Source organism: Physeter macrocephalus, chromosome 8, assembly GCF_002837175.3.
Source record: "Physeter macrocephalus isolate SW-GA chromosome 8, ASM283717v5, whole genome shotgun sequence".
In the NCBI taxonomy this organism is placed as follows: Eukaryota; Metazoa; Chordata; class Mammalia; order Artiodactyla; family Physeteridae; genus Physeter; species Physeter macrocephalus.
The window spans coordinates 612,234-627,866 of record NC_041221.1 but is presented as its reverse complement, the minus strand read 5'-3'; positions in this window follow the sequence as shown (position 1 = coordinate 627,866).

Sequence of the window (15,633 nt, the reverse complement as noted above, 5' to 3'; positions counted from 1 at the left end):
GTTTGTGAATGTGGGAGGAGGGAGCTTCTGCAGTGTCTGGAGAAAGGTACATTATGTGCTGGAGAGACAACCAATAGAAGCGCACTACTGCCAGATGACAAGAAAGTGTCAGGGCCTTTTCCCCTTTGGTTCATTTCCTTCTGTGAAGTGGGGAGCCCAGATAATTAAAGGGAGAAGAAATGAAAATAATTTGAGAAACACTTTTTCCCACCTACAAAACACTCATTCTCATCTATGCAGTTATTTACGGTTTTCAAAGCACTTTCTCAAACAGCACTGGACCTGCATTATAGCAGCTCTAGCGAGACAGCCTAGTGGGTAATATTATCCCCGCTAGAGACCTGAAGCAAATCAGCCTTCTTTTCTCACTGCTCAGGATGTGCCCCTCTCATGCTCACTGAAGGGGAAACTCCCAGCCTGTCTGCATGGGAGGGAAATACTAGGAGATTCCATGAGAGGATGCTGGGAGGCTGAGTGGTGAGAACAGAGGAGAAAGTGCAGAAAGAGAAGAGGTTCAAGGTAGGAAAAGAAAAGCTGCAGAGTGATGGAACAAAGTGCCCACTACCAACAGCAGGAAGTGTATTTATTTGTTTCCACAAAATGGGTGACTTAAGCAACAGAAATTTATTGTCTCAGTTCTGGAGGCTGGAAGTCCACGATCAAGGTGACAGCAGGGTCGGTTCCTTCTGAGGGCAGTGAGGCAGAGGCTGTTCCACGCCTCTCCTCTAGCTTCCGGTAACTTGCCAGCAATCTTTGGTGCTCCTTGGCTGGTAGGCACATCACCCCCTTCCCTGCCTTCATCTTCACATGGCGCTCTCGCTGTGTGTGAGTCTGTCTCCAAATTTCCCCATTTTATAAGGACATCAGTCATATTGGATTAGGGCGCATCCTAATGGTCCCATTCTAACTTGATTACCTCTGTTAAAGATCTCATCTCCAAATAAGGTCACCTCCTGGGGCTTCCCTGGTGGCGCAGTGGTTGCGCGTCCGCCTGCCGATGCAGGGGAACCGGGTTCGCGCCCCGGTCTGGGAGGATCCCACATGCCGCGGAGCGGCTGGACCCGCGAGCCATGGCCAATGCGCCTGCGCGTCCGGAGCCTGTGCTCCGCAACGGGAGAGGCCACAACAGAGGGAGGCCCGCATACCACAAAAAAAAAAAAAAAAAAAAAAAAAGGTCACCTCCTGAGGTGCTGGGGGTTAGGTCTTCAACATCTGAATTTTGAGGGGACACAACTCAATCATAACAGATACTAAATCTTTAGAGCTGAGCTGGATATCACAGTGCCCACTGGCCACACGTGGATATCGAGCACTTGACACGTGGCTAGTCTGAATAGAGATGAGCTGTGAGCGTAAAATAGACACCCGAGTTCAAATACTTAGAGTGAAAAGAAGAATGTAGGATACCTCAATTATCTTTGTATTGATTACCCGCTAAATACTTTTGCTATATTGGGTTAAAGAAACTATAATACCGAATTAAGATTAATTTCCTCTCTTCTTACATTTTTCAATGTGGCTTCTAGAAAATTTACAATTACACACACAGCTCACACATTTATGGCTTGCCTTATATTTCTATTGTACAGCACTGTTCTAGAAAGAGAAATTCACCAGGTCCTTGACACCTGATCACCTTGTGAGAAGATTTTCTGAACTTCTCACATAGTTCTCTGACAATGATGGCAAAATTAAGCATTTGAATCACTTGAAATGTGACATACAGTAGACGGTAAACATCAAACTTTATAGCTGTACAGCATACTCTAAATGTGAAATAAGTTTTTGTCTAACCTAAGTGACAAAAGATATATTTGATCAATAAGGATCACACTTTATTTTTTATTACTAAGAACTCAATTTGGAACAGGCCACCCAATATCATCCTATAATAGTAGCTCCTGTTTCAGGTATTCACTTTTTCATTTACCTTGTGTGAGAAAAATGAGGCTGCACAGCAAGGGTGCCTTTTATTAATGATTACATCAGAATGGTACCAGTCCTTATTAAAGATGGTTTTCCACGTGAGGTTTTGCATACGCTCCATGCAGATAAATCATGGGTACCTTAGTGAAGTCACATCAGTGTAGATGGATTTTGCTTTATGAAATGCACTGGGTTATAAATACTCCGACCTTGTTTATAAAGGAAGCCGGTTAGTTCACTTAATGAAGACATTAATTTGCCAATCAGCTTGGACTGATTATTCATTAGCTGCTCTTTCCTGACCAACAGTTCTGACTTACAAACGCAGCCCGTTTATTTGATTGTAGGCAGTGGTGTGCTGCCACCTATGGCTGAAAAGAAAAAAGGATAAGGTGCAGAGAGTTCTGACAAAGCCACAACTATTGAAGAGTCACAGTATGAATAAAAAAAGGCTAGAACAAAATACGTTCGAAAGTATACCACTGTGGACCTTTCCCCATGTTAAAATCATTGTAAGACATTGACTTATTTGCAAGCAAAATAAAACCTAGGTGAAGTAAGCCATAAATGTCACAACTGCAAAGTCTTAGCCCAATTATTCTTGGTGGGGCTGGTGTCATAAGATCAACAGTACTGATAAGTCAAACAGTGTAAGATCTACTATAATCACTTTCCAAGTAGGCCACTGCTTGTATTTCCCAGAACTCACCTTGGGATCTTTTTTTTTCACTCTTCAGGCCTTTTCTCTACTCTAGGACAGCACCTTCGGCAACATTCAGCAAATATTTTTGGATTCCCGGCATTGTCCTGGATACTTGAGATGCAATGTGGACGAGGATTTGTGTGTAAATCTCCTGCCCTTGAGATGCTTACATTCTAGTGGAGTGAGACAGGTAATAAACACGAAGCAAAAGAAATAAGCCAGTTCTCTAGTATGTTGGAAGGTGACAGGTGATATGGAAAGAGAAAATGAAGGACAAGATACAGAGGTTGGAGGTGGCATGGTAGGATGGAGGTAGGGTGCAATCTTGACTAGAGGACCCTCACTGAGAAGGTGACACTGGGTAAGTGTCACCTGGAAAGGTGTTAGAGGTAGCAGCAAGAAGAGAATTCTGGGAGGAGGGACCCCTTGGACCAAGGTCCCATGGAGTGACAGTGTCTGGTGTGCTGAGAAAGAAGAGGCCTGTGGAGCTGGGAACACAAAAGAGGAGGAGAGCTGGAGGATGAAGCCAGAGAGGAGGCGAGGGAGCCCATCACAGCAGGCCTTGGGGACCACCATCAAGATCTCAGCTTTTAGCTGAGTGACATATAACTTCCTGCTTTTTTTACATTTCTGGTTGACCTACCCTTAAATTTTTCTCTTTCTGGTTTTTGTTTTTAAAATCATGTTTGATAGTTTTATAGTTGTGGTGGTGGTTATTGTCTCAAGATTCATGAATACCCATGAAAGCAAATTGGAATAAATAAGAATGTGTTCACCTTTCATGGACTTCTTTTCATTATTTTCTATTCTATTCATTATTTTTCTATTCACATTGTTTTTCTATTCATATTTCATATGCATGGTTATAATCATTCTTGATACATGTGTCTTGCTTTTATGTTTAGTATGTCACAAGCACTTTTCATGTTATACTATGTTTATTATAAACAGCTTATTAGCTTAGTAAAACTCCTAAAAGAGGATACCTACCTTTTGAAGTTATTGTGAAGATTAAGTGAAAAAATGAAAAGAGCTGAATATAGTGTCTGGCACAGAATAAACCCTCAATAAACTTAGCTTTGAGTAGATGTACAGGGATTCACTTTTTTTTCCATTTCTGAAGGTTTATTCACTACTATTTACTAGGCTAAATAATGCTATGATGAACTACTTGGTACATAGAGGAATGTGTAGGATTAGTTTATGGCTAAAGTCTATTAGATTGCAAACTGCTTTCCCAAGCCTTCAGAACTTTGAGAAAATAAATTTCTGTTATGTAAACCACCTACTCTGCGGTCTTTTGTTATGATAGCCCAAGCTGACTAATACACACTTCTTCCCATTCAGGAACGTGATACAGTGCTCCATTTATTTAAATTTCCTTTATAACTCTCAAAAACAGGTTTTCAATTTATTTTGAATAAGTTCCAGCCATTTCTCACCAGAATTTTATTTCTAGAAATGGCTATTTTGCTTTTATCATTATGTATTGGAAATCCTTTTTATCATGATATTTTCTAGCCAATTATTGGAGATAAATAGAAAACCTTCTCATTTTATATATCTCATATCTAGCCAGCCACCTTATTGAACTATTATATGTAATAAATTCCTGTAAAAGCTAACAAGGAATTGGAGAATAAATTATTTAACAGAAATTGTATTAAAAGCACATTGCTCTCTACAGTTCTATGTAGTCAGAAGTAGGCCTCAAATTTTCTCTTACAAGCAAAAAAAATTAAAGGAGGAAACAAAATCCATTCTAAGTTAGTATAACTAGTGGTAATTAATTCTTCCTACTTCTAAAATCTTCCTTACTACTGAAAAGCAGTTTCTCTAATAGAGCCTCAATAAGAGGACACAGCTTTCTCATAAAAGAAACTTTTGTTTGTTTGTTTGTTTTTTTAGTTGTTCACTGTGGCATTGTTTAAAATAGAGAAAAAAATTGACACAATTTATATATCCATCCACACAACCGCATAATTTAAATACAAAATACAATGTAATATTATGAAGCAGTTGTTTAAATTAGATCTCTCTATGCAATATGTATATATCTTTAAAATATAATGTAGGGACTTCCCCGGTGGCGCAGTGGTCAAGAACCCATCTGTCAATGGAGGGGACATGGGCCAAGCCATGATCCGGGAAGATCCCACATGCCTCAGAGCAACCAAGCCGGTGCACCACAACTACTGAGCCCAAGCACCACAACTACTGAAGCCCGCACGCCTAGAGCCCATGCTCCGCAACAAGAGAAGCCACCGCAATGAGAAGCCCGTGCAATACAATAAAGAGTAGCCCCCGCTCGCTACAACTAGAGAAAAGCCTGCACGCAGCATCGAAGACCCAACGCAGCCAAAAATAAATAAACAAATCAATTAATTTAAAAATATATATATATATAATGTAGAATGAAAAAAAGCAACAAGAACAAAAGAAAGAAACTGTTTTTTAAGAGCCCATGACCTAACCCCTTCAAACCAAAGGGCTGCAGTATTTCTTTTTGCAATTTCTAGTTATCTTGGAGTTTCCAGGGAAAAGCTAAATTCAAAACAAAGTTATGGTATACATATACAACACCCATTTTTCTGTAATAGGAGGTTTTTCTGTAACTTGGGCTCAAAATATTCAACTTACTCATCTCCTACATAAAGAAATGCCTAGAAATTTTAGCTAATTCCTCTACCAAACCAACTAGTCCATATTTCAGATGCTTTCTCCTGTGATGATGCAGTTAGTAGACATTCCATCAACTCCCTAAAACTACACCCACACTCCCTCATTCCCCCAAAATGGAAAGCCCAGTCTTACAAACATCATGGTGGTTTCCTGGAGCCATTCAGCTCTCTTCCTCCTTCCAATGTCATGAGTCCATGGGATGGAGAAGCACATCCATGCAGGAGTCTTCCTACAGAGACTTGTCTATGTTTGCAGCAATTGCAGTGCCTAAAAGTGGACACAAATCCCCTCTCCTGAAAGGATGCAGGAGTTAGTGGATAAGAATACATAGCAATACAGAAGTCAATGGAGAAACACACATAACTGCTTTTCTCCTTATTTTCACCCAATAACTCACTCTGTATATTCATTAAATTTACTCATCTGCAACCCACATCCCCCCCTAAAAACTATATTAATTTGGATTTTATTTATAATTCCCTGTGAAAGACATACTGATGTTTTTGTTTTGTTATCTATACTTGTAACAGTAAATATATCATAATTTTTAAGTAATTAATACTAGAACCACCCTTATTTTAAAACCCCATTGAAATAAGAGAGAAATAGGTGAGGGAGGTTAAGAGGTGCACACTTCCAGCTACAAAATAAATGAGTCATGAGTATGAAATGTACAGTGTGGGAAATACAGCCAATAATAATGTAATACCTTTGTGTGTTAACAGATGGTAACTAGACTTTTCATGGTGATCATTTTGTAGCGTAGGGGAGTATTGAATCACTGCTGTACACCAGGAACTGTGTAGTGTTGTAGGTCAATTACACTTCAAAAACAAACAAACTCGTAGAAAAAGAGATCAGATTTGTGGTTACCCAGAGGCAGGGGGCTGGGGGTGGGGGAATTGAATGAAGTTAGTCAAAGGTATAAATTTCCAGTTATAAGATAAATAAGTACTAGGTATGTAACGTACATCATGATAAATATAATTAACACTGCTGTATGTTATATATGAAAGTTGTTAAGAAAGTAAATTCTAAAAGTTCTCATCACAAGGAAATTTTTTTCTTTTTCTTTTATTTTCTATCTCTATGAGATGATGGATGTTCGCTCGACTTATTGTGGTGATTATCCCATGGTGTATGTGGGTCAGGTCATTATGCTGTGTACCCGAAACTTACACGGTGCTGTATGTCAATTATATCTCAATGAAAGTGGAAGGAGAAAGAAGGAAAGAAAGAAAAGAAAGAAAGAAAAGAAAGAAAGAAAGAAAGAGAGAGAGAGAAAGGAAGGAAGGAAGAAAGGAAAGAAGGAAGAGAGAAAGAAAGAGAGGAAAAGAGTGAGAGAGAGAGGAAGGAAGGAAGGAAGGAAAGAAGGAAGGAAGGAAAGGAAAAACTCCTCCACTGAACAAATGAATGGATAAACAAAATGTAATATATACATACAGTGGAAAATTATTCAGTCTTAAAAAAGGAATGAAGTTCTGAGACATGCTACAACATGGATGAACCTTGAAAACTTTATGCTAAGTGAAATAAGCCAGATACAAAAGGACAATTACATGATTCCACTTATATGAGGTACCTAGAGTAGGTAGTCAAATTCATAGACAGAAAGTAGTCAAATTCATAGACAGAAAGTAGAATGATGGTTACCAGGGCCTGGGAGGAGGGGAGATTGGGGAGTTACTGTTTAATGAGAAGAGGGTTTTAGTTTGGATGATGAAAAATTCTGGAAATAGAGAGTGATAATGGTTATACGACATTGTAAATGTACTTAATGCCACCGAGTTGTACACCTGAAAATGGTTCAAATGGTAAATGTTATGTATATTTTACCACAATAAGAAAAATGAATATAAAATGTGAACTCATTGTAATATACAGGGAGTCCCCTATGCTAAGCCCTTTGGCATCCTACCATGATACCACCATCAAATACATTTTTAGCCAAGTGTTTCTAACTAGACCATAACATCTTGACAAATGTTGTGAATAAATCTTTAGATGTTATCGAAACACCACTAGGAAGTTTGTACCAATTTACCTCTCAACTGGTGGTGTTGATTTCTTCACTTACTTGTTGACATTCAGTTTTGATTGGCAATCATTTAAATCTTTGGCTGTAAGACTATAGTTTTATTTCAACTTCCCTTGTTATTAGTTGAGTTGGAAGATGTTTTCACAAGTTTGTTGGCCATGGCAGAACAAGCATTCTCTACACAAGCTGTTTTTGCTTTTCCACCTCTCACTTACCAGGTCACCTAGTCCCCCTAGACTTCGTCATGGTCAGACTCACCCTGAGCACCTCATCACCAGTGGAGAGGTTCAGTCCTTATCTGACAGAAGGAGTGCCTCTCCTTCCCAACACCACTCTTCCATGTTATTCTTGTCTCGATTTTCCTTCTCCTCTGGTGTTCCTTCTTGTCCCCTTCGTAGATTCTTCTTTCTTAAACATCATTATTCCTTTGGGGTCTGTCCAGGACTATCTTCTCTGCTCACTGTACACACTCCACTCACATGGCTTCAAAAGTAGATCATACGTTAATGCATAAATGTAAAGCTTGGGTGCATATCTTCCTCCTGGGCACAAGTCTTATATATCAACTACCAAATCGACCTCTCCACACAGAAGCACACGTTGTGCCTCACATGCTGTACATTCATCACAGAAATCAGCATCTGTTCCTCAAACCTGCTTTGATCTTGTCTTCACCACCTCATTGAATAGCAACGTCTTCTACTCTGTCATTCAAGAAAGAAATCTGGGAATAGTCCATGATTCTTCTGCCCTTTTTTTACCAATCCTTCTCCCCAGCTCAAGTCAGTCACCTTTTTCCTACCTGTTTCAAGAATCTGGCTACTGTCTTGTTTTCCCACCAGCACGTCCTTAGTGCAGCCCACCATGATCCCTTGTCTGACTACAGCCATGGTCTTTTATTTAGCTCCCCAATTCCACTCTTTGACTCCACCATCTACCCTCTTCGCTACAGCCAAAGCAAACTTCCTAAAACACAAGACTGATCATATCTCATCTTTCAGAAGTTTCCCATTGTCTTTAAGATAAATTCCAAATCCCATAATATACCTAAGGAGGGCTGGACTCTTCTCACCCTTCTCCATCTTATGCCACTCATCCAACCTGGAGTCATCATCACCCTGACCACACACACAGAGCATTCAATCATGCTAGACACATTTCAGGTCTACAAATGAATCAGGCCCTCTCTTATCCCTCAGCTTTTGCACATGCAATCATTTAGATTCAGGACACTCCTCCCCAACCCTTTTTACCCAATTTCCTGCTCATCTTTCAGACATCTGTTGGTTGGCTATTGCAATCCCTCATCAGCTCCTGTACCTGAGGGTAAATCTCAGCTTCTTCCTTTTAAAGCTGCCTCACCACCTGGCAGAAGGCCTCTTGCATAGGATCCCTTTGGAAATGACCCCAGACAAATAGCCCTCCCTTGGATTCCACATCTAGCAGCTAGAACCCTACAACTCTGACCCAGACCAAAGCAAATCCCACTTCTTCCCAAATGCAGCCCTCTAGTCTGCTGCCACAGGTGTTCCATCCACCTCCCACCCCAAGGTTATTTTTGCTTTTTGTTTTCATGAGTCAGATACCAGTCCTCTGCATCCCCCAAACTCCAGGTGACTTATGTCAAGGTTTACCTAGTGGGTCCCTCATAGCCCCTCTCACTAAGCTTAAGATGGTTAGATTCCCAACACCATAATAACATTTTCTAAAGAAATTCTCTATCTTCTCCAACAAATTCCTGTCAGTCTTCTCAACCACCTTTCTAGGCTGGAGGTGGGTAGTCAGCTAAGGATACTTAAACCAGTTCTTGGCCAGCTCCTTTCAGATGCTGCAGAGGAGAAGGAGGAAAACTTTGGCAAGTTGAAAAAACAGAGAGAGGACCTCTCACTGAAAGGTAATGACAAGAGAGGGGAGTGATATGAAATTTAATCAGTAGGATAGAAAGGATGCAAGGCCATGGTAGAGAGTCATATATATATATATATATATATATATATATATATATATATATATATATATATATTTTTTTTTTTTTTTTAAAGGAAAACCACTGAAGCGTTTTGAGCAGAGGAGAGACATGGCCTGCTCACATGTCATAAAAGCCACACTCTTTCCTATGTGTAGAATGGAATGTAAAGGAACAAGAGGGAAACTAGGAGACCAGTTAGAAGGCATCTCAGTGCTCAGTGGCTCAGCGGAGAGATGGGAATGGCTCAGGTGAGATTGTTGACATCAGGTAAGAAGACCACTCAATCAGATTAAAGCTACTTTTTATGGGAGAACCAACAGGTATTGCTGGTGGATTGGATATGAGAAATGAAGTAAAAGGAGAAAAGAAGGATGGTTCTAAGGATTCTGCCTCAAGCAAATGGGATAATTTACTGAGGTGGAAATTACCAGAAGGGGAGCAGGATTCCAGTCACAAAAGAGTATGTATTCAAAAGTCTACCTTGGTTATGTTAAGTTTGAGATGATGATTAGATATCCAAGTGGAGAGGTCAGGAGGGCAGCTGGAGTCTAGAGTCCAGATGTTCTACCATTCCAGTTATCTATTGCTATGTAACCACCCTCAAACCTTCGTGGCATAACTATCATTTTTCTTTATGCTCATGGAATCTGTGAGTCATGGACCAAGATGGCTTGTCTCTATTCCTTGATATCTGAGACCTCAGCTGGGGAGACTCAGACAGCTGGACATGGCTTGAATGACTGAGCATTAGGATCATCTGGAGGCTTCTTTACTCACATATCTGGCACCGAGCCTGGGATGACTTGAGGGCTGGGCTCAGCTGGTACTGTCAATGGGCGTGCCTACACAGGGCATTTCCGTGTGACTTGGGCCTCCAAAAGCAAGGGTTCCAAAAGCAAGTATCCTGGTAAAAAACAAACAAGCCAAAAACCAAAAACAAACAAACAAACAAAAAACAGCCACAAGGCCTTTTGAGACCTAGGTTCAGAAGTCTCAGAGAAAGAGTTCTATAGTGTTGTTCTATTGGTGGTGAATGCAGTCACAAGTCCACCCAGATTCAAGAAGAGAGGACATAACATAGACCACGCTTTTCAATGGAGGAGGGTCAAAGAATCTGTGGCCATCTCCAGGATACTCTCAGAGTCCCTGTTCGACGGTGGAGACCTTGAAGAACAGGGAAGAACAGATAACTGTAGAGTGAATCTGAGAAACCAGTTTCGCGAGAGGGAGATGGAGAGAAAAGTCAGACCACAAGGGCTTCCCTGGTGGCGCAGTGGTTAAGAATCTGCCTGCCAATGCAGGGGACACGGGTTCGAGCCCTGGCCCGGGAAGATCCCATATGCCTCGGAGCAACCAGGCCCATGTGCCACAACTACTGAGCCTGCACTCTAGAGCCTGCAAGCCACAACTACTGAGCCCGCGTGCCACAACTACTGAAGCCCGCGCGCCTAGAGCCCATGTTCCGCAACAAGAGAAGCCACCACAATGAGAAGCCCGCACGCCTCAAGGAAGAGTAGCCACCGCTCACCACAACTAGAGAAAGCCCGCGCGCAGCAAAGACCCAACACAGCCAAAAACAAATAAATTAAAAAAAAAAAAAAAAAAGTCAGACCACAAGACTATAATTAGGGAAGAGAGAAAAAAATCTGCACATTTTACTAGCAGATGCCTCTGTGCAACACTATATACTGGACCTTGAAATAGAAACTAAACCTTTCAGTTATATATTGTACATACCTACTGTATTAAATGGGCCAAATCCCATAATGGTTTGGTTTTTCTTCCAGCGCTTCTGATATTCTGTGATGTCTCTTCCCTACCCTCTGGTGGTTAGCTCGGGCAAATCTCGAAACTTTACCATTGTTTTTGACTAAAAGAATAGTTTTATTTTCGGGTGTGTTCAAAAACCCAGAACAGAATCTGTTCAAAGTATGTACTGTATTTTGAAAATCGCATCGGTGCACACAAAACTCCAGCAGTCCGGCTTCTTTTGAAAACCTGAAGATCCGGTAACACCGGACCTGCACTGCAACAAACGGTAGAAGCTGAGTAGCACCTGTCGCTTTTTGGACAAGGTGAGTGCCTCTGGCCCTCAGCCCTGCTCATCCTGTTTGTGAATTGCATTAACCTCACCTGCTTGGTCTCATGGCTCTGGGACCCGGCCCAGGGACTGGTCATGTGGTCTGATCTTTCACTCCCTGGCTCTGCTTCCTCCTCATTGGCCCCTGATTTAATTTTCCCTTTACTATTGATCCCTTTCAAGGCAGGCAACCAGATATCAGCCTTCCCTTGGGAGGCATCTTTGTGGTCTCCTCAGAGATCTTCCACAGCGACACGCGTGAGGCACATTCCAACGGACATCTGACAGCTACTGCCCCACCCAGACACGTGCCTTCACCATACAAAGACTTTGTCCCTTGTTATGAAGGCAGGTCCCCACATGGCTTTAGCCTACCTACCTACTGTGGCACATACTCGGCACCAATGTGGGCTCCTCTGCTTGTGGTGGCCACAAGCAGCGGGGCAGGCTGTTCTGCTATCTCTCCCCAACCCATTCTCACAGGCAACTCAGCCAGCCTCCCCATCATTAGACCTCTCCACTGAGAAGCAGTTACCTCTCCGTTCACACAGACCCCCTCCAATTCTTAAGAACACAAACCAGGTTCACCCAAGAACCCTTTCCTACTTGCCTCTGAGAGCAGCCAAGGGGGGTCACACAAGTTTCTGCAGCTCAGACACATCCAGCCGGGAGTGGATGTCAGACTCCCCTTCCACCAGACACCATATCTCTGGTGTGAGGTTCTCCTTGCAGCTCCTTCACTTGACTTGTAGGATCAGAAGCTCCCCTTCCAAACTCCACAGCACTCTCTGATGAATTCACTGGAAAGAATCTAGTCTCTCAATGAACCCTGAGGCTTCTCTTAACCAGGCTGGAGACCAGAGATTGTCTGGCCAAAAGCCTCATTTGGCCTCCACTAGTAAGCCCTGCACAAATGTGTCTATGCTAATATCTCTCTTTAAAATGTGGGAGCACTTGTCTCCCACTGTCCTCAGCTATGAGGCTTGAGCTGAAATTCTAAGACAGCAGAGTCCCATGACACTCCTGTTATATACAAAACTGTATTTTCTTTGATTTATCAACATTAGATAGTCTACTTAGCACTATGCCATAGAGCTTTCTACAATGATAGAAATGTTCCACGTCTGCACTGTGCAAAATGTCAGCCACCAGCCACATGTGGCTATTGAGAATTTGAAATGTGACTAGTGAGACTGAGAAATTGAATTTTTAATACTACTTAATTTGAATTAATGTAAGTTAAAATAGCCTCTTGTGGCTAGCAGGTACTGTATTGGAGGGCACCAGTCTACATAATAAGAAGACTAAAACTTATTACATGCTAGCTACGTACTAACTGGTCTTCTGAAAGGAATTATTCCATACGTTGTTTCATTGGATTTTTACTGTAGCCACACTAGATTGGTATTTTCTCTATTTTTTCTTTATAACTTAAGCCAAAAATAATCTTCAATGTATAACCAACTAAAACTCACTTAATGCCCTTCAGTTCTTTTTTCAAATGTCATCTTCTCGGATGACTTTCCGTTGTCAACCTGTGCAAATCTGCCACCCTGCTCTTCCTTCTGTGCTTATTTTTCTCATGCCCCTTTTCATCATCTAATATACTCTGTGCTTTATAATTCTGCTTATTGTCCATCTATCTGGACTAGAATGTAAACTCAGTGAGGACAGAGGTTTTCATCTCTTTCTCTAATGGATCCCTGGAGCCCAGAACAGTGTTTAGCCATTCCTCCTGGAGCTTACTAGGTTTTTGTCGAGTGAATGAATGAGCTGCCTTCTAGACGAGACAGATCCTGCTTCACGAAATGCCCTCTGTTCTGCTGAGCCCTGTGTGGCTTTGTAAGTGGAGATGGTCCAAAGCCATCCTCAGAGGCTGAGACTGGAGAGATCTGAATGGGGGCTCCCCAGGGCAATCAGGAGGAGAAGGAAAGAGAGGGGAGCCAGGGGTGGCATGAAGCTGAGACCCAACATAAGGCTGGGCAGGCTGTGAAAATCCCCCAGTGGTGGGGAAGACCTCAAGACACAGCTATCTCACAGCGTTCACATTGAAGCTGTCTGTATTGCTGTGAAATAAATATATCTCCCAAATTTTCAATAAAGCCTACTCTACCCATACAAGTCTAGTGCTAGAGGTAACTATTTTACTGAAGTATAGTTGGTGTGCAATATTATATGCTACAGGTGTACGATGGAGTGATTCACAATTTTTAAAGGTTATACTCCATTTACAGTTATTATAAAATATTGGCTATAGTTCCTGTATTGTACAATATATCCTTGTAGCTTATTTGATACATAATAGTTTGTACCTCTTAATCCCCTAGCCAAGAGGTATTTTGTTTGTTTGCTTACTTTAATTACCTGCTTACTTATTCATTTGGGTGAAATTAAAGGAAGTTATTGAGTTTAATGGCTCCATCAACAATGTGTAAAATGCAGCACAAGAAAAGATAAGCTGAACTATTTGGATGGAAGCAGGTGCCTAAGACAGGGTGACCATGAGACTCGAAGCCAATTCAACCACAAATACCCACGCTCACTCTCCAGAAATACACCCCTCCTTCCCAATTTAGGGAGAGCATTTAATAAATGTGTTGAATAGCTGATTAGGACTTCCATAGGGTGTGAATGAGTTGGAGTCAATCTGACTTTGATCTCAAGGGCCAGAAGACGCACAGATAAGGAAACTATGGGAGAAATTAACGCAATTTTCTACGGCTGTTCGGTGATGAGGTGTCAAAACCAGGCTTCAAAACTGTGTCTTAACTCCAGGTCCATAATCTTTCTATTCGCCCCCATTGTCCTCTTTCTGAAAAAGCCTGGATTTGTGCCCGAGTCATTGCCTAAACTTGTGCAATTCCTTTAGTCCTTAAGTGCATACTTCATTTTTTAGCCTATTTAAAGTATGTTTGCAGCTGTCGGCTCTCCCAGACCCTAGGGAACACAAAGCCAGTCTATGAAGTGCTTGCACTAGCCAAATCCTCTTGCTTATCTTAGCAGCTTGATCTCCTTAACTTACATGTGCTCCACTCCTCATTCTTCTAAGTTTCAAACCCCATCCTTGATTCCACATCAAGCTTCCCTCCCAGAGGTTACTCATTTATCTGGTTGGCTGAAACAGGGCTGTCTGAGCAGATACCCAGATTTCTAGGAATGGTATGGAAGACTTCTTCTTGGCCGGTTAAATTTTCCACAATTTCCCACAACAGACACCTCAAATATCAGGTGTTGAGCACAGTAGGTGAGGTCTTCTAAAAACACAGATAAAAATCTGACAAGCCCAAAACACGGTGTTCAAAAAGTTATTTATTTTTTAGAAAAATTTATTTAAAGGTACTAGTAGTGGTCCTGTTCATTTAAGGTTATCATTTAAATCAAAGCAAGCAAAACAGAGTATACTTATTTCACAGAGGAAAATTCTTTGAAATTAATAGTCCAAAGCAAAAAGACTCTAAATTTCTGAGATGGATCTAAGAGGTATTACTTTAGGAAGATTAAATTCTAGTGGATATTTCCATATTTAATAGTGCTCTGGGTATTATTCATAGGCTTTCCTTGCAAGAGATTAATATCCCACCAGAAACCTGCTTAACAAGATGGTATCTAGAAAATTATTTAGGTCTAGTCTCCTGAAAGAAGGAAATTAACTGTTTAGAAAACAGCTGGCTTTCTGGACAGTGAGCAAATGTAAACTAAGCGGGGAGAAGGAAAAGTGTCTGCTGAAAAGACAGTTCTTTTTAAATGAAAAAGAAATATGTGATCATCAATTTTTAAAGTGTTTTCCATTCTCTTTTCTTTTAAACTTCTAGAACTGTGCAAATAACAGAGGTGAAAGGAGAGGAAAAAGAAGTGCTTGGGCTTAAACACAAGGTAATACTTTGTTTTTATTTTTTTATTTTTTAACATCTTTATTGGAGTATAATTGCTTTACAATGGTGTGTTTCTGTTGTATAACAAAGTGAATCAGCTATACATATGCATATATCCCTATATAATACTTTGTTTTAAAACTTGAACCTATTTTCCCACTAGGGGCGGAGTGGGAGGCTGGGAGGCTGGGAGGGTGAGTTCATGACCTTCATCGCAGCCTGCTTCTCTTTTGAATACCTTGCGGTTTCTCTTCCTGTAAGCTTTCCAAAGCCCAGACTCGCTGCCTCCATGTAACTCTTCTCCACATTCTCCCCTTAACCTCCTACGCTCCGGCTTCTGGGAGATCCTCCCTTAACCTCTTT